The sequence below is a fragment of the Microtus pennsylvanicus genome, chromosome 13 (genome assembly GCF_037038515.1).
Source record: "Microtus pennsylvanicus isolate mMicPen1 chromosome 13, mMicPen1.hap1, whole genome shotgun sequence".
Classification (NCBI taxonomy): Eukaryota; Metazoa; Chordata; class Mammalia; order Rodentia; family Cricetidae; genus Microtus; species Microtus pennsylvanicus.
The window spans coordinates 22,085,021-22,107,398 of record NC_134591.1 but is presented as its reverse complement, the minus strand read 5'-3'; positions in this window follow the sequence as shown (position 1 = coordinate 22,107,398).

The following is a 22,378-nucleotide window of genomic DNA, read 5'->3' as shown; positions in this document are numbered from 1 at the left end:
GAAGTGCTCTTTAACAAGGCCAAGACAACCGAAGTTCTATTGAACTTGGAGCCTGTGCTATCTCTACAATTTAAAATGCGCCTTGACTAACACATAGTAGGTGTACAGATTGATAAAATATGCTGTGATATTTTGATTAACTGTATACACTGTGTAGGTGACCAACTTTGAGTGACTAGCATGCCCCTGCCTTAAGTATTTCTCTTTTCCTTATGATAAAAGCATTCAGACTTGTCCTATACTATTTTGAGATACAGAATGTGTTTTTGTTTTCTACCCACACTTCTGTGCCACAGAGCACCAAATCTCATCTCTCTTTAATGAACAATCGAGTGTGCTCATTGCTCAGCTTCCTACCTCCCTGGTCTCTGGTCATGGCTATTCCATACTTAACCTCTGTGAGATCAGCTCTTTTTTAGATTCCACATATGAGTGACATCATGTGAAGTTTGATTTTGTGTCCCTACCTTGTTTCACTTAACACAGTGTCCTCCAGGTCTATCCCTACTGTCAATAATGGCAGGGTTTCAGGGGTTATGAATGTCTAAACTTCAGGTGTGTATATGCACACATTCTTTGTCCACTGGTATGCTCGTGGTCACTGAGATGGATGGAGATCTTAGCTAGGATATTAGTTAATATTATATTTCTGTGCTAGAAGACCATAAACAAAATCAATTTAGAGGAGATGGGGTTTATTTTGGATCATGGCTCCAAAGAGATAGAGGCATTCATGCGAGGGAAGGCCTGGTAACAGGCAAGGAAAGCATGGTGGTAGGAACAGGAAGCTGACTGGTCACATTTTCATCCATGCACAGGAATCAGAGAGGGAACAAGATGTGGGGTAAGCTTATAGACCCTCAAAGCCCACCTCCAGTAATGCACGTCCTTCAGCAAGGCTCCTAAACATCCCATGACTTTCCCAAACACTGCCACCAACTGGAGACCAACTGTTCAAATACATGGACCTATGGGAGGCATTTCTCATTCACACCACCACAGCTGGTATACACAGTACTGCAGGAGACTTCACACGTGTTCGGTATGCTGATTTCACTTCCTCTGGTGAATCCCCCACACTGGGATTACTGGACCACTGAGGTCGATCTGTTTCTGGCTTTAGAAGAGCTGCTATATTGCACCCCTGATGCCTATTCTCATTACATCCCTACTGTGTATGAGGTTTCCTTTGTCTCATATCCCCCTCAGTTTTGTCTTTTTGGTAATCAGATTCTGTGCTCATGGCACAAAATCCCCCAGCTTCCATGCCTGGAGAAGCCCGACCAAGTCCTTCAGAAGCTGGTGTTAAACATATGTGTTACTGAGGAACACAGGTGGCTCCTGCCATTCCCTTCTCCGCATAAACCGCCTTCTTTGTGTTTCTCCTCACGGAGACAGTCTCCTGTTTCTCAGTCTGGCCTCCAAGTTGAAACGATGTTGAGGATAAAATTGAACTTCCTATCCTCTTACCTCTACTCCCTTCTGTTAGGATTGCACACATGAGCCATCTTGACTGTTTGTGCGGTACTGGCCATCAAACCCCTGGGGCTTTGTGCACCCTAAGCCAGTACTCTACCAGCACTGGCATTACTGGATCGGGGGTATCCTGGAGGAATTTGGTCAAATCCACTGGGGTTTGCATTCTGACCCTTACGACCAGACCTGTTTGACAACCAAAGCTAGGCTTGAGCAGAGAGAAAGGGCCGGCAAGCTGTCGGACTTAACTTGGGCCTGTCTCGTATTTGAGACCTGTCTGGGAGAGGATGTAACAGGATAGAGGCGAGCCCCCTTGCTGGGGAAGAGTTATATCTGTAGAAGAAGAGAGGGGAAAGATAATGGAATCCAATAGTGTTCCTGAAAACGTGTCATCTTGCTACTGCCGAAACCCTTTGAATGTGCTAAATCCTTAATCAGAGTAGCCTAAAACTGCAATGACTACATGGAGACACGTTAGTCCAGATAAATCCTTGAAGGTTTCAAAGATCTGAAGGGCCCACGCACGGCTCTCTGCTGCGGCTGCCCTATGCCCTCTCCTCCATGATGTCATTATTGAAGTTTCGCTCTCACCGTGCATGGTGTAAGTTGACATTGACAGTTGTAGCGGTCTCACACCGACTCTGGAGGATTATTAGCTTTGAAGTTATTTGGCCTTGAGCACTGAATTCTTTTTTGAGCTCACACTGGCTTATAATATCTGAGAAAGCTTGCTCCATTCTGGCCCCAGCTTGAATTAGGAGAGGAGGCCGCTTTCCAACTTGGAATTGACACCAGCAGGGACAGAATGGAGAGTATTATCCTTTTCGGATGGGCAACGAAGTTAGTGCTCTTGGGTCCCCTGAGGCCTTCACATGGACTTTCCACTTTAACATCAGAGTTCGCACTGCAGCCTGGGCTGGCCTCTGTCTGTAATCGTGCACAGCCTCACAGCTGGACACAGAGGCGGACCGAGGAATACATGGTCCTCTGGCCTCTAATCTGTTTGTTATTAGGTAGTTGGAAACCCCTCAGCAGGGCTGGGAGCTGATGTCAGATTCAAGTGTATGTTAAAAAAAAAAAGCAGAAAGGGAAAAAGGGTCCCTTCTGTGATAATTTTCATGCGGTGTCTGGAGGGATTAATTAGCTGAACAAAGCTGAGGACGGGACTGCCAGTGAATTAGTAAAGAGCGACCTGGGCAGCTTCTGACTGGCTCTCTCCATTTTCTCTCAGGATTTATGCAAATGTCCTAGCTGAGGCTAGGGGAAGAGTCTCCCACCATCTCCATGGCCCCCATCACCAGGCTCAGGCTAGGATGGTTTTCCAGAACTAGAAAAGACACACTTACCCCTGTCCTGCTGTGTCTGTTCTCCCCAAAGCAGCTTGAGAGATGTGGCAGAGCCGTCTCAGTTTCCCTGGGAACCATTGCCTAGGGTAAAGTGTTGCAAAGGATGGATGGGTCTTTCACGGAGTCCTGGAATGCTTTCTTATAGAAGAAATGAAGATCTCCCGACTCTGTAGGATGCTGATTTAGGAAGAAGAAAAGTTTTCTTTGGATTATCACTTATTTATCTACATGTTCTCATTTGTCTCGCGCATATCACTTATTTATCTGACTCTGTGAAGGTCAATCTTCCCCAATACTATTGACGTCCATAATTCATAGGCTGCCTCTCCCCTGATACAACTGGTTAGGAGGATGTATCAGCCTCGGAGCTTAGAGAAACCCAAATGAGACAACTTCAGATTAGAACCGACCTCTGTGCCTCCGTCAACTGAAATCAAGTCAGTGCCGGAGCTGAGCTTCAAGGTTGGGGGGGGGGGTTAACATGCCCAGGAGAAGAAGCGAACGGAGGGGAAGCATGTGTCCCCTAGAAGCTGGGATCATGGAGAACAGCTGGAGGGAATGGGCCAAGTTCAGATCTCAAACACACCAAATAAACCCTCCTGGTGGCTTCCAGTAGGACTGCTCCTCCTCCGTAGGAACTGCCAGTGGGGAGAAAAGTTTCCTTGTGTGTCGTTTGTTTGATACTCAAGAAAATAAAGAGAATATTTCCTTAATCTTAGCAGATATCCCTGTCATTTCTAAAATTGGTGTGGACATTAATCATACCAATGTCCACCAGAAGCGTGATGTTGACTCTTATGGTTAGTGTGACTGCAATAAGGACATCCGTTAGAAAAGGCAGAGACTGATCTTTATAAAAATACTGATGAGACCCATGTTTTATTCTTTAGTACATGATTGGAGAAAGCCTATACACAAGTAGACACACGTATCCAGAAGGTTGGCGTGCAGACCAGGGTAAGTGTGTGACCTGGCCGTGTAAGCCTACAGACATCCCCACTGTGACGGGGTGGGGCAGATGTCGACATTTCTGTGTATACTGTTTAAATGGTGATGGGTGTTCCTCATCAAGGTTTACTCATTTGGGCAAAATGATACAATGTGCTCACAGTTTTTCTACCTCAAGGAAAACTGGTGAGCTTTAAAAGCACGTCTCTTCTGGATCTGTTAGTAATTTCCAAAGAAAAGAACAGCCAATGGCTGAGTAAATAAACCGTTCTTGGTGACAATTTAAAAACCGAGTGTGCTTGTGTCTATGAACACATAATTGTTGCCTAGCTAATCCTATGACTTAGGAAGTACCACACTTGAAGGTGACTTTGCCCTTTGCTGAGACACACATACACAGATAATGACGTGAAAAATTAACCGGGCTCCAGCGGTACAAGAATGAAAGCTAACAATGAGGAAGGGTGAGAACGTTCTGAGAGTAGTTTAGTCGTTTGTAACCACAACTGAAGCAGAACAGTCTGCTGGAGGAGGTGGCGGTGTTTGACCAGCAAGTGCTGAAGGGCCACCCAACGAAAATGTTTTGGTTGGAGCCCTTTATCAGATGTGGGGAAGAGGATTTGATGAAGTTTGAGTCCTTTCCAGCCGGGGAGTATATGATTTTCTGAAATAGAATCTGCACTATTATCTTAAGTGGGGACCACTGAAGCCAGGGATTACCTCGCGTTTAGCACAATCCCTAGAATCAAAGCGTGTGGAAGCGTGAAGGGTTGGGACCCAATGATGTCACTGTCAAGCCCAATATTGTGATGGAAGCTGAGGAGCTGCGGTACACTAGACTATGACAATAATGGGTGTGGCTGCTCCAGCCCCTCCTTATGCACTTTAATAAGCCAGTCGTCATTTCCATTTCTCAGCCTGAATCCTTGAGTCTGTGAATTTGAGGGTTGCCTGTGAATACAGCAGTTGGCCCCTTCAATCACACCTTGTTGGTACACATTTCCCAAAGTTCTCTTCCATCCCAGGAACCAGCTCTGCCCAGGACCCCGTCAACACCTCTTGTATGTTTTAAGTAGGTGGACTACAGTCTGCATCATGCATGGCTGGTTCACTTCAACAAAACGAGTCTTGGTTTTATATAAAAATAAAATAAAACGTACAAGCTCCCTGAGATTTGGGGGCCTGTGATGAAATGTTGGAGAACTACCATTCCGAATGTGTTGTGGTATAGAATGTCCGGCAGAGAGACAGGGAGCGGGGCCGGTTCTGCATTAATCTTCGCTGTTCAGGTCTGCAGAGAACCTGTAGCAGAAACTTCCTGAGGCTCTTGTGTTTTCTTAACAAGTCAGGCTTCTCCTTGTGCTGGGCGTGTTTTCAAAACCTTGGCTGCAAGACTGTGTGACTGGCAGTGCCCGAATGGGCTGCTTCGGAGTGTGGATAGCTTAATCAATGCGGTCTATGACATTAAACAGCAGCCAATCACATTTTAGAACTGACCCAGCATGCATCGTTATGCTCTTACAGACACAGGTCCCTGTCGTCTCATAAACAATGACCAGCACGCCTCCAGGGTCTGTGCAGATGTGGGCTGGATCTCTGTTCTCCAGCTCCGAATAGTTGCTTCTTCATCTCTGCTCTTGGGTAAAACTCTGCTTAGTTTCCTATAAAGGGGTTCAGTGGAGACTTTATCAGGGCAGCAACTCTCCAGATTTTCCTTTTCACATCCCTGTTCCCTCCTGACGATTGACAACACTCTTCTCCCCAAATAACACGGCCGTCCACTTTTGCACAGAGTATGAAGGGGCTCAGCTCGTCTTTCCAGCGTCTTTGATTTTAATTCAAGGGATACAAGCCTTGAGGACTTCTCAAGAGGATATCTTGAAACTTCAAATTGCTCTTGCCTTTTTTGGGACATTAAAGCGAGTTTTTTGTGCCCCTAGGCTTCCCGGAGGACACGTCCAAACACCGAGTTTGCCTTGACTTAAAGGGAGTTGACATGTGTGCACTCGATGGAAGGAATGGTAAGGAGCAGTGAGGATAAAGACGTAGAGGGTCACAGGCTCGCCCTCCACGCACGTGCACGCCTTCCCTGTATTTCTAGACATTGAGCTCAGCTTCCTGAAGATTGCCACACTCGTCAGATAGCTCTGTATCTGTCTCTCCTAATTTGAACTTTTCTATTTTCACTTTTTTTTTAATTAAAAGTTTCATTCCTTTTCAGAGCTGGTCTAAATGTTCCCTTTTGGAAATCTTTGTCCTCTTTGGGCAAATGCTTGTTCCCTATTCCACGGCGGCATAGTAACTAAGGAAGCTTTGGAGTCACTTGTTGGGGAGGAGCCACATGGGAGTCTTCGGATTTTTTGCTGATCGTCACTATGGAGTAGCAAATCTGGCCTGTTTCCTGTACTGGAGAACCTCTGGATACTTGGGCTTCTGGGCCATGTGCAAGCACTCAATCCTTATCTGTGCTTCCTGGTCTCAGCACCCCTGAGAACACCTCTATCCTGACCATAGTCCTCATCTACTCCATCAATCTTTCTGTTACATCCATAGCCCAAGAACCTCAATTTGCTTTTCCTAAAGTACCCGAGATCTGAGGCATTGTTAGACAGCTATGCTGCCTTCTGTTTTAACAGTCACATCATTGCTTTTTACTCTGTTGACAGTGACCATACAGAAGACTTCTAAAGGCTTGTAATCTTCTTCTGGGATCCTCAGAGAAATGTGGTAAGATGGTGTTAGTCTCTGGACGTTCTCAGCCTTCCTCAGATTGTCTAACATGACCTCCATTGTCAGGACTGATAGCTAAGGGGAGAGTGGAAGACACACGGCAAGTCTCATTTCTCATTGCCCCATCTGACTTTGTGATCCAATCCCTTAGGCTATAAGCAGCTGACTCTCCACCCTCTGAGGACAGCAGACAGTAAATTTCTAGGACCTATCCCACCAGGTATGGCTCTTGATATACTAATGGGAGCTAAAGGAATTTAGAAAATCCCTTTCTTTTTCAACAATGCTTGGCTTTGAAGACTATTTTCTTGCTTAGGAGGTCAGGAAAGTCAACTTTGAGATTCGAGCTGATCAATGGCCTCTTTGTTCTAGGCAGAATCCCTGGGGCCGGGAGCCTCGTGCCTCAGCCTTGGAGGTGGAAGACAGCAGCGGAAGGTGATTTAAGATGAAACTAAGAAGTTAGAAGTGTAGCATTTGCAAAATATGGTTCTTAGCTTTCATGAAGCACAGTGAAACACTCCCTTTTAGGAAATGTCCATTTATACACCTTTCCTGTTTGAAACGGTCCACAATTTCCAACTTCCTTCCGAAAACTCTTTCCCCGGGGTCCTGTGCACTTTGAAAGACTGTCTTGGAAGGATTTCACTCCTCCTTCTCTCTCGCTGTTTTCTGGCTAACAAACCACATCAAATCAGCAATACACACTATTTCTACTTCTTTATGCTGTCTCTACCACCCAGGACTCTCCTCTTGCTGAGCATCCCTTCCGCTCCTGGATCCTGTGCACAGAACAGAATTGTGATCTTGTGCCTGGCAGGAAGTGTGAGTCTTGGTGGCAGCATGCTGGGTGGTAACAGTGATTACCGCTAAGAAAAAGCAGCCAGCTTGGTTTCCAGTAGGGGAATCGGCTGGCTCTCTGGTGCTTTGCATGCTATCTCCATGGTAATAGCCATGACCCCAAAGAAAGAGGCCCAGCATTGAGAGGAGCAGGTTTTCCTCATGCTTGTCAAAGCATGTCAGTGTTCTCTGGCGGAATGTGGTACGATTCTCCTAATGCAATTAAGCAGGGCCTTCGTTTTTCCATGGAAATGCACGCTTTCGAATGTCAGCCTGGCTTGTGGTCACCAGACAGGGGAGGACTTTTGTTACAGAACCCCAAGCCTGACCTAACTGCATGTTTTGCAACAGAACCCCTACATCCTCTTGAACTTTTCAACTGGAGAGTCTAGTTGGGAATGTCATGGGTTCACTTGAGTTCTGTAACAGAAAGGCTCGGGTATGCTATTGTGCTCAGTCTCCGGTGTTTTCATTTTCCCCAAAGTTTCCTAGCAGACAAGTCTCATCCTCAACCCCCCCCCCCAAATAAAACTGTGTCAACAGGATGCAGTCTCCAGGGGGTTTCAAGTGGAGAATGTCTGGTGTCTGTGCTCCACAAATCACCAGTTCTGCCTATTTTCTCTTCCTTGAGCTGGGCCAGCTTGGCATGTACTGTCAGTCACACACACAAAATTGCAAGCCTTTCCACGAATTTAGAGATATAAGGATTACCCTGCATGAACACATGCTTTTTTTTTTTTAACTTAAAAACGCATAGTAAGTGATCCCACCTGGGTCCCTTGCTCCTCTCTAAAGTTTGCTAAACCATGCCATTCCAGTTTGGGCTGGAGAAGGAGATGCCCAAAGATGACAGAGATTTCTAAACGGGAAGAAACTGAGGCTTGAGGTGGAAGATCAAAGTTCCAAGCAGAAAAGACTGTGGCATCACGATCCTCCACAAAGCCCTCCCATCACTCTGTGTGCAATATCTATGGGGACAGAGCTTGCCCTGTGCATGTGACATGTTCTAGCCCTGGATAGCATCAGCTCTGGGTTAGCTACATGTGTGGGGCCCAGTGTAAAGGAAAACAGCTCCTGCATTGAGAAGAGGGCAACAATCCATTGATTGCCTAGAAACGCAAAGCTGCTTTTTTTTTCCCTCGTGGTCCCTCTCATGATTCATGGTGATTAGTTTGCCGTCTTCCTGTCGGTTGCCTGAGCTCACTTTCGAGCCTGGCTGGCTTCAGCCTGGTATTAGGCCTCCTTTCTCAGTGTTGAAGTGCTGGACTACAGGTATAAGCTACCTCACGCAACCCAGAAAGTATGGTATGTGCTATTTGGTGTCATTCTGCATCAAACAAACAAACATTAAAACCTTAACTTTGGAACACACCTTTTCATATTCCAATTTGTGTTGGAAACATTAACCACATTTAACTCACATAGTTGTCAAAATTACACAGTTTGTATTTAAAGCTCGCAAGGCTTGCATGAGCATCTTGTCAGTAGAAGAGTGGAATACTGTAAAAAAACAGAAAAACATATCAACTGCTCTGTTCCACGTCTTGATGTGTGCACACCCTGCTAACACGCTGCTCAGGACTAACAGCTGAGGGAAGGGGGGCTGAGCGGAAGAGGAACGGGGTTTTCCTAGCAGTCCTTCCCTTCACTTAACGTTTTTACTGGACATGGCTGTTTAATAAAGTGAGGTGGCAAGAGGAAGAAAGAATGCGACAGGGTTCACTGCTTGTTTATGTTTCTGAGAATGTCATTGCCCTGTTTCTGTGTTTGCAACAAGTTCTGGTTCAAACGAAAGTGACATCACCTCTCAGGGCTGTCAGCATCCCCCATTAATCTTACTTAGAGACGAAACACACCTTACACTCACCTTGGGTTTCTCTGAGCTTTCAGCTATCATGAGTCCACTGAAATGCTGGGCCTTCTGTCAATGGTGGCATGGAGCCGTCTCTGCTCACATGCATGCTATTGTCCTACCAGGATTCATTTTCAAACCCCAAGCTTAAGGGGAAAAAATGTCGAGAATCTCCAAACGGTGACTGGAGAGCATGCCTATGCATGTGCCTCCGCATGCGCCTCCGCATGTGCCTCTGCATGCGCCTCCGCATGTGCCTCCGCATGTGCCTACACATCTCCCTATTTAGGGTCCTGGGAGTGTACAGGTCCCACACCACGAACCTGCTCTGGAGCTTCATTCTCACCCAGCTTAAACCATAGTTTTACCCGAGTTTGTGAACTTGAAGATAGCAGTTAATTTTTCATTGGTAACATAGGAATCATATTTTCTTCCTTGGCACTGCTCTGTATCAGTCGTTCACTTTTCTGGAATAGTACTGTCCTATGAATACACAGAGATTCACAAATGAAAGTCTCACATATTTATTTAGAATGTTTCTTTCCTCATGGGCAAAATTGCACACACCTTTGCGGTACAGTGACGTCATATGTGCATGCACTGTGAAATGATCGAAGCCCAGGCCTCCTGGGTCGCTGCGCCAGCCCAGGCACCTGACCACAGAGGTCAGGATGAGGGTGAAGCTACTCTAGAACTGGCCCCTGAGGTGGGTCAGGGTAAGATCAGCAAGGGACCTGAAGTCCCTTCCCTATGGTGAGAACATCCGAAATATATCTTGTTATCAGCTGCACCTGCCATGCCTCGTAGCTTTTCGCTGGGCTTTTTTCTTCCCACCTGAAATTTTGCAAGGAACATCTTGTCACAGCCCTTTCTCCTCTCCACGTGCACAGTTGGACATTTTGGGGTCTACATTTAAGTGCCATTGGATGGTGTTTGGTATGCTGTTCCTGGCATATTTCCTCAGCAAACAAACTAGCACCCTCTATATTCGACCACACTGCTCAGAAGAAAATTTACTACTCTCTGAATTAAAAACAGACATAGAAAAAGAAACGGGAAAAAATTTAAGTCATGATTTATTTAACTCAAAATTCAACATGATCAATACAAGAAAACTAATAATGAGATATTTTATGTTCTCTTTAGTGCCGTCTTCAAAATTGAATGTTTTTTTTTATTTAAGGCTGTGTTGATTCAGACTAGCTGCATTGTGGGGTCTCAGTAGCCATATTCCTGGTGACCGCAGTAGCTGCTGAGTAGCACAGGTCTAGAGCCCAGGAAGACACTCACTAAATCTTGGCTCCTGAGGTGGAAATTTGCATAAGAATGACCTGGGGACAATACCTAAGGCAGATGAGGGAAAGTGCTTGAGATTCTATAAGATTCTGAAGCTGTAATGCGTGTGGCTAAGATGCTTCAGCTCTTCTCTGGGAGTATCCCCGGAGCTTGAGTAGTGTTTCAAAGGCACCTCCAGTTGAAATACCAGTCTTGAGTACCAGTGGTTCCTGGGGAGGAGATAGAAACCCCAAAGTCTAGTTTCCTCTGTCACTGACTGAGCATAGTTCCTGGCTAGGGTTGGATAATTTGACTTCAGGAAACATCTCTAGAATCTAGTCGATAATAAAGTGGGCATTGGGTAGCACGTCACAGAGTCCATTGTGCTGTGTGCCCGTGTGTGGTTGGATTCCATGTACTTCATATAAAAAGCCCCTGTACAGGAGGAGAACTCATCAGAACTCAGACTAAGTTTTCCTAGGGAAACTGTAAGAGGAAACCTTATACACTAATCCAAGTCCTCATGGCTAGTGTCCAAGGTCTGCAGCTGATCTTACCATGATCTACCTCAGATGCCTGTCCTGGATTCCCTTCACCCTCAGCATGACCGCTGCTGTTCAGGTGACCTGGGGTCCTGAGCTTCTGGTCATCATGCTGTGGTCAGAAGTGTCACTCATCATTAGAACTGGGTGGGTCGTACCAAGAAATTCCCATCAGATGGGCTTCCTGGCGGCAAGCACCTATCTTCTTCAGTGCTCTCTGGTCTAACAACATTTTCCTCTATCCCATTTAGGGTTTTGCCCCTGACATCATGAGTGCTTCTCTTTTTGCTTCCAGGTTTTGTTTCCAGAGGCTGGAACGCCTGGAAGATGCTCATGTCTCTGGGTTAGTAGGACTCTCTAAAAAGCAACGATGGCTCCAGTCACCTGATGCTGTAATCCTTATGTTTCCCTAAACACGCTTTTTTTTGGGGGGGGAGGGGGGTTGTTCAAGACAGACTTTCTCTGTTGCTTTGGAACCTGTCCTGGCACTTGCTCTGTAGACCAAGTTAGCCTCGAACTCACAGAGATCCACCTGTCTCTGCCTCCTGAGTGTTGGGATTAAAGGTGTACGCCACTGCCCAGCCCTCTCAAACATTGTAAAGACTATATACATAGTTTCACATTCCTGTTTATGATGCGCCACCCATTCAGCATGAATGATGGCATTGACAATTGTTCTATAGGTAAATTCCTTGGCTTAGTTTCTTTTCTTGTTGCTAAGACAAAATACTCTGACAAAAGCCAAGTTTATTTTATTCACTTTAGCTCATGGTTCAAAGCACAGTTCATCATGAAAGAGCAGTCAAGATAGCAGTAACTTGAAGCAGCTGGTCATACTACATCCACCATAGGAAGAACAGAGAAATAAACGCATGCATGGCAACGCTCAGCTTGCTTCTTCCAGGATGTTTGGCCCCAGGAACGTCCCTGCCTACAATTAAGATGAGCCTTCCCATACTCGTTAACCTAATCAGGATAGCCCCCACAGTTATGTCCAGAGGTCCTCAGGTGATTCTAGATTCCACCAGTCAATGTTAGCTATCACAGCTTCACCCCTTCTCAACTTGACACCAAACACATCACGTTTAAGCCGCAACCTTCCACACCTTGTTCCCATAGTCTCACTATTAGCTCATATTTTAAAATACAGTCCAACTTTTAAAGTTCCCACTGTCATTAGCAGTTCCCACACTAAAAGCTCAAAGTGTCGGAGCCCTGAGCTCCTATAAAATCAAAATCAAGTTATGTACTTGTAACAAACAATGGCACAAAGTAAACCTTCCTGCTCCACAAAAGGAAGACTTGGGGTCACAAGGAATTGTCAAACCCTAAACCTCACAAGGGAAAAGTCAGATCCTGCAGTTCTGTGCTTGGCATCAAGGGATCGTGGTAACGTAATGTGTTAGGCTTAAAAAGGCCTAGGCTGTCCTCTAGCCTGCTTCCGTCACCACACAGAGATTTTTCTCTTAGGCCTAGAGCCTGTCTTGGAGGATGTCCCATAGTCCTGGAATCTCCTGAGGTTTTTATTACAACTTGGCTTTCACCTTCATAGCTTCATACAGAGGTCTCTCCAGGCCTCTCCTCATGGACTCTGGCTCTGCCACACACTGCCTGGCCTCAGCTTTTCCCCACCATCCCCTCAAATTTCACCTTTCATAGCTTTAAACTCTCCTGCCAGCTTGAGACGGACCATGATCCCTTTCACCCACAGCTCTATGAGCTTCTGTGTGCTGACCCCTGAGGAAAACACTTTCTGAGTGGTGGCTTTTTCAGAACAGGGAGCCCTCTCTGCTGCATTCTCAGTTCAGGTTGCCTTCTTACACATATGCTGTGTCTTACTCATTAGAGTCTTTGACGGATGGCACCTTTCTTTCAGTCCCAGTGATACCCAGGCTTCTCTTTAATGCCACCAATCTTGGTGACAGTCTCAGCTGCTTTGTTGTCTGAATTCCCTGAGTTCTGACCTTTAACCTCCTCATACACCCTCCCTCTACCAAGCAAATTAATCCATTGTCTTTAAATTTAACTTCACTTAAGTTTTCAGGATGTAGTAAAAAATGATGCCAGACTCTTGACTAAAATAGCATTACCCCTTACCTGCACTTCTCCCCCCAAAAAAGAGAAACTTCAAGAACCAAGGCTGTACTCTCTGTATGTCTCTTAGCATTACTCTTCTCACCAGAATGATCTATTAACCTCTTTTTTTGGCATTCAATCCCAGAGTACAAAACTTCTTCACATCCCATCCACAAACCAGTTCTAGGGATCTAAGAATCATACGGTCAAGTGTGTCACAGCAAGGACCCCACTGCTTGGTACCAATTTCTGTCTTAGTTTCTTTTCCTATTGATTCTGTAAAATACCTTTGACAAAAGCAACTTGTGCCTCAAAGTATAGTTTATCGCGGCAGGTGTGGTGGTTTGGATAAGAATGGCCCTCATAAGCTCATACATTTGAATGCTTAGTCACCAGGGAGGAGATGGTTTGAAAAGGATTAGGCATTGTGGAATAGGTATGGAACTCTCATATACTTCTCCAGCACCATGCCTGCCTATCACCAGGTTCTCTGATGTGCTAATGGACTAAGCCTCTGAAACTGTATGAAGGTCCCCAGTTAAGTACCTTCTTTGATAAGAGTTGCCTTGGTAATGATGTCTCTTCACAGCAGTAGAACAGGGACTGAACCAGAAGTTGGTACCAGGCAGCAGGATATTGCTGTGACAGGCCTGACCTTGCTACTTGTTGAAGAAATATGGAAGACCTTGGGACTTTAGATTAGAAACGGGGTTGGACATTTTGAATGGGGTTTACTGTGCCCTCCTAGTAGAAGCATAGAAGAAAGTACTAAGTGTGAATTGAGTTGTGGGGCTTAGCTTAAGAAGTTTCAGAGGGAAATAATGTTGGTAAGTATCCTAGAGACCATTCCTATGATATTTTGGCAAAAAAAAATTGTGGTTTGTTTTTTTTGCCCTCATCCTAAAAATATGCCTGAGACTAAATTGAAGAGTTTTGGATTAATGGCACTGGCAGAGGAGATTTCAAGACAGCCTAGCATTGACTCTGTCATGTGGTTATTAGTAATCATTCTTATGCATTTCTACAATGCAAAGGAGCAGCTGGATGAATATAAATAAAGAATGTACAGTTAAAGAAGAAGGGAACACAGGAAGTGTAACAGAGCTAAGTCCACTGATCAAGGACATAAAAAGTTTGAAGAAAAACCTGATTCTAAATGGAAAAAAGGGGATGGGTGACTTCAGGGCAAGACCCCGCCTAGCTAAATTTCTACATTGTGGAAAGAAATTAAAAGAAAATCTTAAACAGTAAAGAAAACCATCAACACCATCAAGATCAGAAAGTTCATGTACATGTAATTGAGAGGGCCAAGTGTCAACCCCTTTGAGCAGCAGAATTTAGAAGCTTTGGCCATGTGGTTCTGACTTTAGACTGAAAGAAAAAAGAAAAGAGTATGGAATTGCTCTCCACAGCTAAAAATAGCAACTGAGGCCAGGTATGTGTCAGAGGTGTCCCTGCTTGGAGGCCCAAAGAATGGAGGCCATTGCATGTAGCTGTAAAGATGAAGCCTAGGTTGTGTTTGGAAAGAGCAGAGCCATGGTATAGCTGTCAAGAAGTGGTGTGGAGCCATTTCAAGGGAGAAAAGTGTGCTGCAGCCAACAGAGCTGGAAAGAGTTGGAGTTCTGAAGAGCGTTTTGACATCAGACATAAAAATGAAGAATTTGGAGGTTTTTCTGTTGGTTTTCAGTGTTGGTTTGATCCTGTATTTCCTCACTATGCTCCTTTTTCCTTCCTTTAGGAATGGTAAAGTATATGGGGTGCCACTCTATGTTGGAAGGATGTGATCTGTCCTTTTATTTTCATTTTACAGGGAATTACAATGAAAAGATTGCTCTGTGTCTCAGAAGAGACTTTAGACTCTGACTTAGACTGTGATAAACTATGGGGACTTCTGAGTTTGTATTTAGATGTATTTTGCATCATGGGATGGCTATAAGCTTATAAGGGCCAGTAAGCAGATTGTGATGATTTGAATAACAATGGTCTTTGTGGTAGTTTGAATGTAATTGGCCCCCATAATCCCATAGGGAGTGGTACTATTAGGAGGTGTGGCTTTGTCAGAGTGTGTAGGGCCCTGTTGGAGGAAGTGTGTCACTGTGGGGGTAGGATTTGAGGTTTCAAAAGCCCATGTAAGGCCCAATGTCTTTCCCTCTGCCTGTAAGGTTATCAGATGTGAGCTCCCAGCTACTTCTCCAGCACCATGCCTGCTTACTGGCTGTCATGTTCCCCACCATGATGATCATGAACGGACCCTCTGAGACTATAAATAAGCCCCCTGAATTAAATGTTACCTTTATAAGAGCTGCGGTGGTCATGGTATCTCTTTACAGCAATAAAAACCCTTACTAAGACAGTCCCCTTAGGCTCATATATTTGAATGCTTAGGCAGGAGGAAGTGGCACTGTTTTGAAAGGATTAGGAGGAGTGGAAGGCAGGGCCTTGTTGGAGAAGTGTGTCACTGTGGGTGGTCTTTGCCATTTCAAGAGCCCACGCCAGGCTCAGGCTCTCTTTCTCTCTGCTTGCAGATCGGATATAGAACTCTCAGCAACTTCTTCAGTTCCATACCTGCCAGTTACTGTGTTCTCTGCCAGGATGGTAATGGATTGAGCTTCTGAACCTGTAAGTGAGGCCCCAGCTAGGTCCTTTCTTTTCTAAGAGTTGCCTTGGCCATGGTGTTTCTTCATAGCAGAAGAACAGGGACTAAGATGGCAGGGAAGTCAAATCAGCAGGAAGCAGAAGCGACTAGTCACATCCCATCTACTGTCAGAAGAAAGCAATGACGACCCACATGCTAGTGCTCAGCTCGCTCCTTCCACTCTTCTGCACTCAAGAATCCCCTGCCTATGGAAGGGTTCTGTGCTCAACTAAGATGAGTCTTCCCCCATCAGCAATGTAATGGAGAAAGTTCCTCACAGATGCGTCAAGGGTTCCATCTCTCAGGTGATTTTGGATTCAATCAAGTTGACAATTAACACAACTATCACACCCACAAAAGACAAGAATTTTATTTTACAAACTGCATAGTCTAGTGCCTTATCCAGGACCTAGCAGATAGGAAGTAGAAAGTAGTTGGTTCAGTCTTTTTTTAAAAAAAAAATATTTATTTATTATGTATTCAATAATCTGTCTGTGTGCATGCCTGCAGGCCAGAAGAGGGCACCAGACCCCATTACAGATGGTTGTGAGCCACCATGTGGTTGCTGGGAATTGAACTCAGGACCTTTGGAAGAGCAGGCAATGCTCTTAACTTCTGAGCCATCTCTCCAGCCCTGGTTCAGTCTTGATTGAACAACCTGTCTACGTAAGTGCAATGACCTGAATTCTTTTTTTTTTTTTTAAATTTTTTAAGACAGGGTTTTTCTGTGTAGCTCTGGCTATCCTGACACTAGCTCTTGTAGACCAGGCTGGCCTCGACCTCACAAAGATCTGCCTGCCAATACCTCCCGAGTACTGAGATTAAAGGTGTGCTCAACTACTGCCTGGTCTGAATTCTTATCTATGCTCAATTTCATAGTTTAAAGAAAATCTTCAAGGTAATGTTGGCTTTCAGAGATAGAACTTTTTAGACTAGGATTAGATCACACGGCTCCACTCATGAGTGTAATCATTACCTGTGTGAAGAAGCCTAAGGGAGCCTACACACTCTCCTTTACCATCATAGGAGAACACACTGCAGCACAGTATCTGAGGAGCAAGCCTCACAAAATACCAATATCTACAGGAAGCTGAGCTTGTACTCACATTGTTCATAAATCGCCAAGCCTCAGATAGCTTGTCTGCTCTTCAGGAACTTTACCATTAGGAAGGGGGACACAAAACTTGAGGTAGTAGTGATGAGCTCTGAGCACTGCCATGACACCACAGGGAGCCACGAGGACACAGGAGCACAGCAATCCTCTGGGAGGTTCGGCAAAGTTCCCTAAGGAGCTCTGCTCTAGGAAGATTGATAAGAAATCATTAGGAAAAAACCAAGGTCTTTCCTGGTTCTTATAGTCTGTGAAAATACTTGAGTCTAAAATCAGAGGCATTTAGCATTTTTCTCTATAAGGCAGAGATAGTTAGAATGGATTAACTCATTTTGGGGGCACAATTGTCTTTTCTAGGGGTTTCCTAAGGGATGAGAAGGGCCCTGTGCTACTTGTAGACCCTGGCTGATGCAGTCCTGGGACACTGTCACATCCCCTGGGTGAGAAACAGTCACTTCTGCTCCTTCTTGGCCTGTAGCAAGGATGCTTGCAGAGTGGACAGGGAAGCCAGGGCCTCTGCTCATGCACTTCCTGGAGACAGCTCCTGACACTCTCTCAGGCTGTATTAAGTGGGTGTCAAGAGTACTGAAAATGATCCCCTGGCTCAGTGAGTACAAAGTGAACAATTTCATACCAGCTGAGAGGAGCCGTGTAACCCTCTCTGCCTTCCAGGGACCAGGCATCCTTGCTGTCCCGCTCTACTCTGTCTGTGATGACACAGTGACATGGTCTGGGTGGCTTGCCTCCAGCACACATACATTTTTCCCCATTCTAAAGTCTGGCAGTCGGAGCTCATAGGGCAGGGTCGAGCTGTGCTCTGCTGAGGCCCTCCTCAGGATTGCAGTGGGAAGGCCTGTCTGTCTTTCACCTGGTGGAGAGCAGGAAGCTCTCTGGGGTCCCTTTTGCATAGGCACCAATGCACTCATGAGGACACACACCTCTATAATTCAATCATACACACCTCCAAAGCCCCATCTCTTAATGTTATCAATTTTTGGAGGTTTCGGTTTTAACAGCGGAATTGGGGAGAATACAAATTGTCAGTCTGCGATCTTCTATTCCCTGGTGCCCTATGTGTGCTCGGGGCTCTGGTAGGCATCCCCACTGTATTCTGGAAGATGGATTACTAACACTGTTTAGTTTCCCACATGAGCAAACATGTGCATAGAAGTCTGGGTAATTTTTCAAGGCCTCACAGCTAGCTAGTGGAAGCTCTGTGGCTCGGACCCCAACCTGTCTATGGGGTTCCACATCATGCATGCCACGTGTCATCTGAGTCTGACATTTGATTACAAGAAGAACTGAAAGGCATCCTTCAATCTCCCGCAGCCCATTCTTCTCCCAGCCAGACCATCTTTGATTTCTTGGTTTCTTTCATATCTCAATCCAATCCTTCATCAGTAGATTAAAAACAACAGCAAAAGCAATCAGTAACCTTGTACCTACTAATAAACACCACTCGCATGTCTGTCAGTCATTGCATCCTCTGGTGTTGAAGTGAGCGCCGCTGCCATCCAGATCAGTGCTCACTGTGTGAGATAGAAACCATTGCAGCCCATCATTTTAACACCCTGGGAAGCTAAATAACTTGCTTGCACTCACACAGTTAGTAGACAGAAGAACATGGATTTGGGATTGGGGAAGTTTGGATCCAAAGTCTATGTTTTTTAGCCATTGCATTTGAAGTTGTCTAATCTACACTACCTCCAAAGACTGTCTGGAAGTCGTATCCCATTCAGTAGCTACATCTTTTGCAAACCAACTTTATCCTGTGCCTAGACTTCAGTAGGTCTTTTAACTAGGCTCATTGCTTCCATTTTACAACTCCCCCATATTTTTTAATTCATAAGTAAATAAGACATGACTTTTAAAATATAAATTGAATTCCACCATCCCCTAGCACAGCCTTGCGTATGTATCACTTACACAGTTCTCAATGGTCAGCCTTTTTAGTGATCTTATAGCATGTACTGCTTCTCTTCATTTGCTAGCCTCTGGCTCCACTGGTTTTTCAATATTCCTTGAATAGACCAATTCCTGCCATATTAGCTCTTGCACGTGAGCCACACATTTGTTCCTTATCTTTATATTTTTCAGTCCCAAGTTATTTTCATGTCTTTGTTCAACTGTTGTCTTCATCGGAAAGCAGTTTTTAATCACCTGTCTGTTGTAGACCAGTTTCTGTGTCTCTCTAATTGATGGTCACTGATACAATACCTTATGTAAGAAGAACCAACAATTCAATGGAATGAAGTCCTCATAGTTAGGTTCTGAGTTATTTGACTTTTGGTTAATCAAAAGGAACATTATCTTGGTGCATCCTGACCTAGTCAGGATGAGACCTCACTTGAGAGGAAACAATGAACTGTCTTCCTTAAAACCTTGGTGGCACAGTCTCATCTAGTACCATTGTTGTAGGGAGGCCACTTGTTTGTTCCCAGTTTCTCAGACTCAAAGTAATCACACAGAAACTATATTATTTAAATCACCGCTTGGCCCATTAGCTCTAGCTTCTTATTGACTAACTCTTACATCTTAATTTAACCCATCTCTACTGATCTGTGTATCACCACAAGGTTATGGCCTACAAGCAAAGTTTCAGCGTGTCTGTCTCCAGCAGCGGTTCCATGACTTCTTCTGACTCTGCCCTTCTTTCTCCCAGCATTCAGTTTAGCTTTCCTTGCCTAACTAAGTTTTCCCTTGCTATAGGCCAAGCCAGTTTCTTTATTCATTAACCAAGAAAAACAACACATAGACAGAAGGCCCTCTCACACCATACCATAGCCACAAAGAAATCAATACTTCCTAGGAGCTAGGAAGAAAAGAGTTAGCCTTGAAAAAGAGGTCAGTTTTTGTGCACCTTTTGGCAATGTCTTGTAAGATCTAGATGATAAGAGGACACAGCTAACCCAAGCCTTGATTCCCGAACCTTGGGAAGCATGGAGTAATAAGTGTTCTTGTGTTCAGTCACAGTTTGTGGTAATTTGCCTTGCAGCAGTAGAAACTAAGTAACATGTGTCTGCAGCAGGCCTCTTCACCACCCCTACCCCATCCTGAGGCCTTTTCACAGAGTCTTCTGTTAGCTGAGGCTACCTTATGCAATTATGCAGTAGTATCTGCCTGGCCCACTACAATTTCATTTTCTGGCGGGCAGGGACTTTGACTTGTTTACGGTTGAAGTCCTGTGTCCTCAGAGTGACAGTAATTTGCATGCAGAAGATATTCAATAAATACTGTTGAGTCAACTCATAAATAAATGAGTATGCTTTCAGTGTTTACCTAATTTACAAAACCGTTCTTACAGGTGTATTTCAATCTAAGCAAATGTGGCATGTGGAATCTCAATTTATATGTAAAAAGAGGTTAGTATTGATTTTTATTTTCTAAAAGATCATAAAATATAAAACAATTTACCCAAAATTCCACTTCAGCGTAACTTTTTTTTGAGACTGTGAATGGCATAAAGCAAGGCAAGCCTGGCTGTCCAGAGCCTCGTTGCTGTTTCCTTTGACAAATGTTAGTGTATTTGAATGTCAAACATCCAGAAGCAGGACAGAAGACAGGCAACCTCGACAGCCTAAGCTTGTTGAAAGACACGGGTGCTGGAAGAGCAGGTTGAGGGGAGGAACACGATGGAAAGACCACCAACTCCATCCAATTGTCACCAATGATAGAGTTACTTTAAAATTTCTCAGTAATGGCAATATTCATCGTCATCTAATAAATTCCTTTAAAATGTTATCATGCTGAATTGTCTTATGAATTAAAAATCCGTAGCCACATGTGACTAGAAAGACCTAAACTTGCTAACGCCTGGTGCATTCCACTGTAGGGTCATTTTTAGGGGCGGCTGGCATACTGGCATGCTTTCAGTCACTTTTAAAGGGTATTTTAACACTTGAAACCATGAGATCCTGGTGTGGGACAATTGTCGATATTCTGGCAATTATGTTTTAAATAAACGCTGATTGGCCAGTAGCCAGGCAGGAAGTATAAGCAGGACAACCAGAGAAGAAGTAGAGGCAGGTCAATGAGAACAGGAGAATTCTGGGAAGGAGGAAGCCTATTCCTCTGCAGTCCTGTCCAGACACAGAGGAAGGAAGATATAACCTGCCCCACTGAAAAAGGTCCTGAGCCATGTGGCTAACACACACTAGAATAATGGGTTAATATAAGTTATAAGAGTTCATAGGAAGCCTGAGTTAATGGGCCAGTAAGTTTATCATTAATATAGACCTCTGTGTGATTTCTTTGGGACTTAAGCATTGCAGGAACCATGCAGGACAGAAACTCCCAACAATAAGATCTAGAAAGAATGGCTTCCCAGATTCCCAGGGTTCTTAGAACAAGATGCTTTCCATGTAAACCATCTGCTAGGCACCTTCTTGTCACGAGTTATTTTCTGTACCTCCAGCCAGCTTTCAAATCATTGCTCTGAGATTTATTATGAAAGCTTGGCCTTAGCATAGACTTGTTTCTAACTAGTTGGTTTTTTGTTTGTTTGTTTGCTATCACTCTCAGCCTTTTTTTTAAAATTTCTTTTTAAATTGTTTTTATTGATCTATGCATTTTTCTCCACTCCCTTTCCTTCCTCCCCTCACCCTTTCTACTCCCTCCCGTGACCTCCACGCTCCCAATTTACTCAGGAGATCTTGTCTTTTTCTATTTCCCATAGATCTATATATGTCTCTCTTAGGGTCCTCATCGTTGTATAGGTTCTCTGGGATTGTGATTTGTAGGCTGGTTTTCTTTGCTTTATGTCTAAAAGCCACTTATAAATGAGTACAGATGGCAATTGTCTTTCTGGGTCTGGGTTACCAAACCCAATATGGCTTTTTCTAGATTCATCCATTTCCTGCAAATTTCAAGGTGTCGTTATTTTTTACCGCTATTTAGTACTCCCTCATGTAAATGTACCATGTGTTCTTTATCAATTCTTCAGTTTAGGTGCATCTCAGTTGTTTCTAGGTTCTGGTTATGACAAATAATACTGCTATGGACAAAGTTGAGCACACGTCCTTATGATATAATTGAGCATCTTTTGGATTTATGCCCAACAGCAGTATTGCTGGGTTTTGAGGTAAGTTGTTCCCTAATTTTCTGAGAAATAACCATACTGGTGTCCACAGCAGCTGTACAAGTTTGCACTCCCACCAGCACTAGTTCCTGTTATTTTACATGCTGCCGTGTGGCTCATGGTTTCATCTCCTCATCTCCTACCTGTCATGCTTCCTCTGCATCTTCTCATGACCCTTCTTTTTCCTTGCATCCTCAGTGTCTGGAAATCCTGCCTAGCTATTAGCCATTCAGCTTTCTATTAAATTAGTCAGAGTGACACATCTTCACAGTGTACAAGATTACTCCACAACACCTTTTGGGTCATTGCTGTGGGCTTGGAGAAGAAGGCTCACACCTAAAGGTCTTCAGACTATGCTCCAGGATATCCCTTTGCCTCCAACAAGTACTTGTGGCATTTTCCTCTCAGAGTTCCAAAAGCAAGAAGTCACTTCTAACCTCAAAGGCTGCATGGCTTTTACTACAGTCACACAT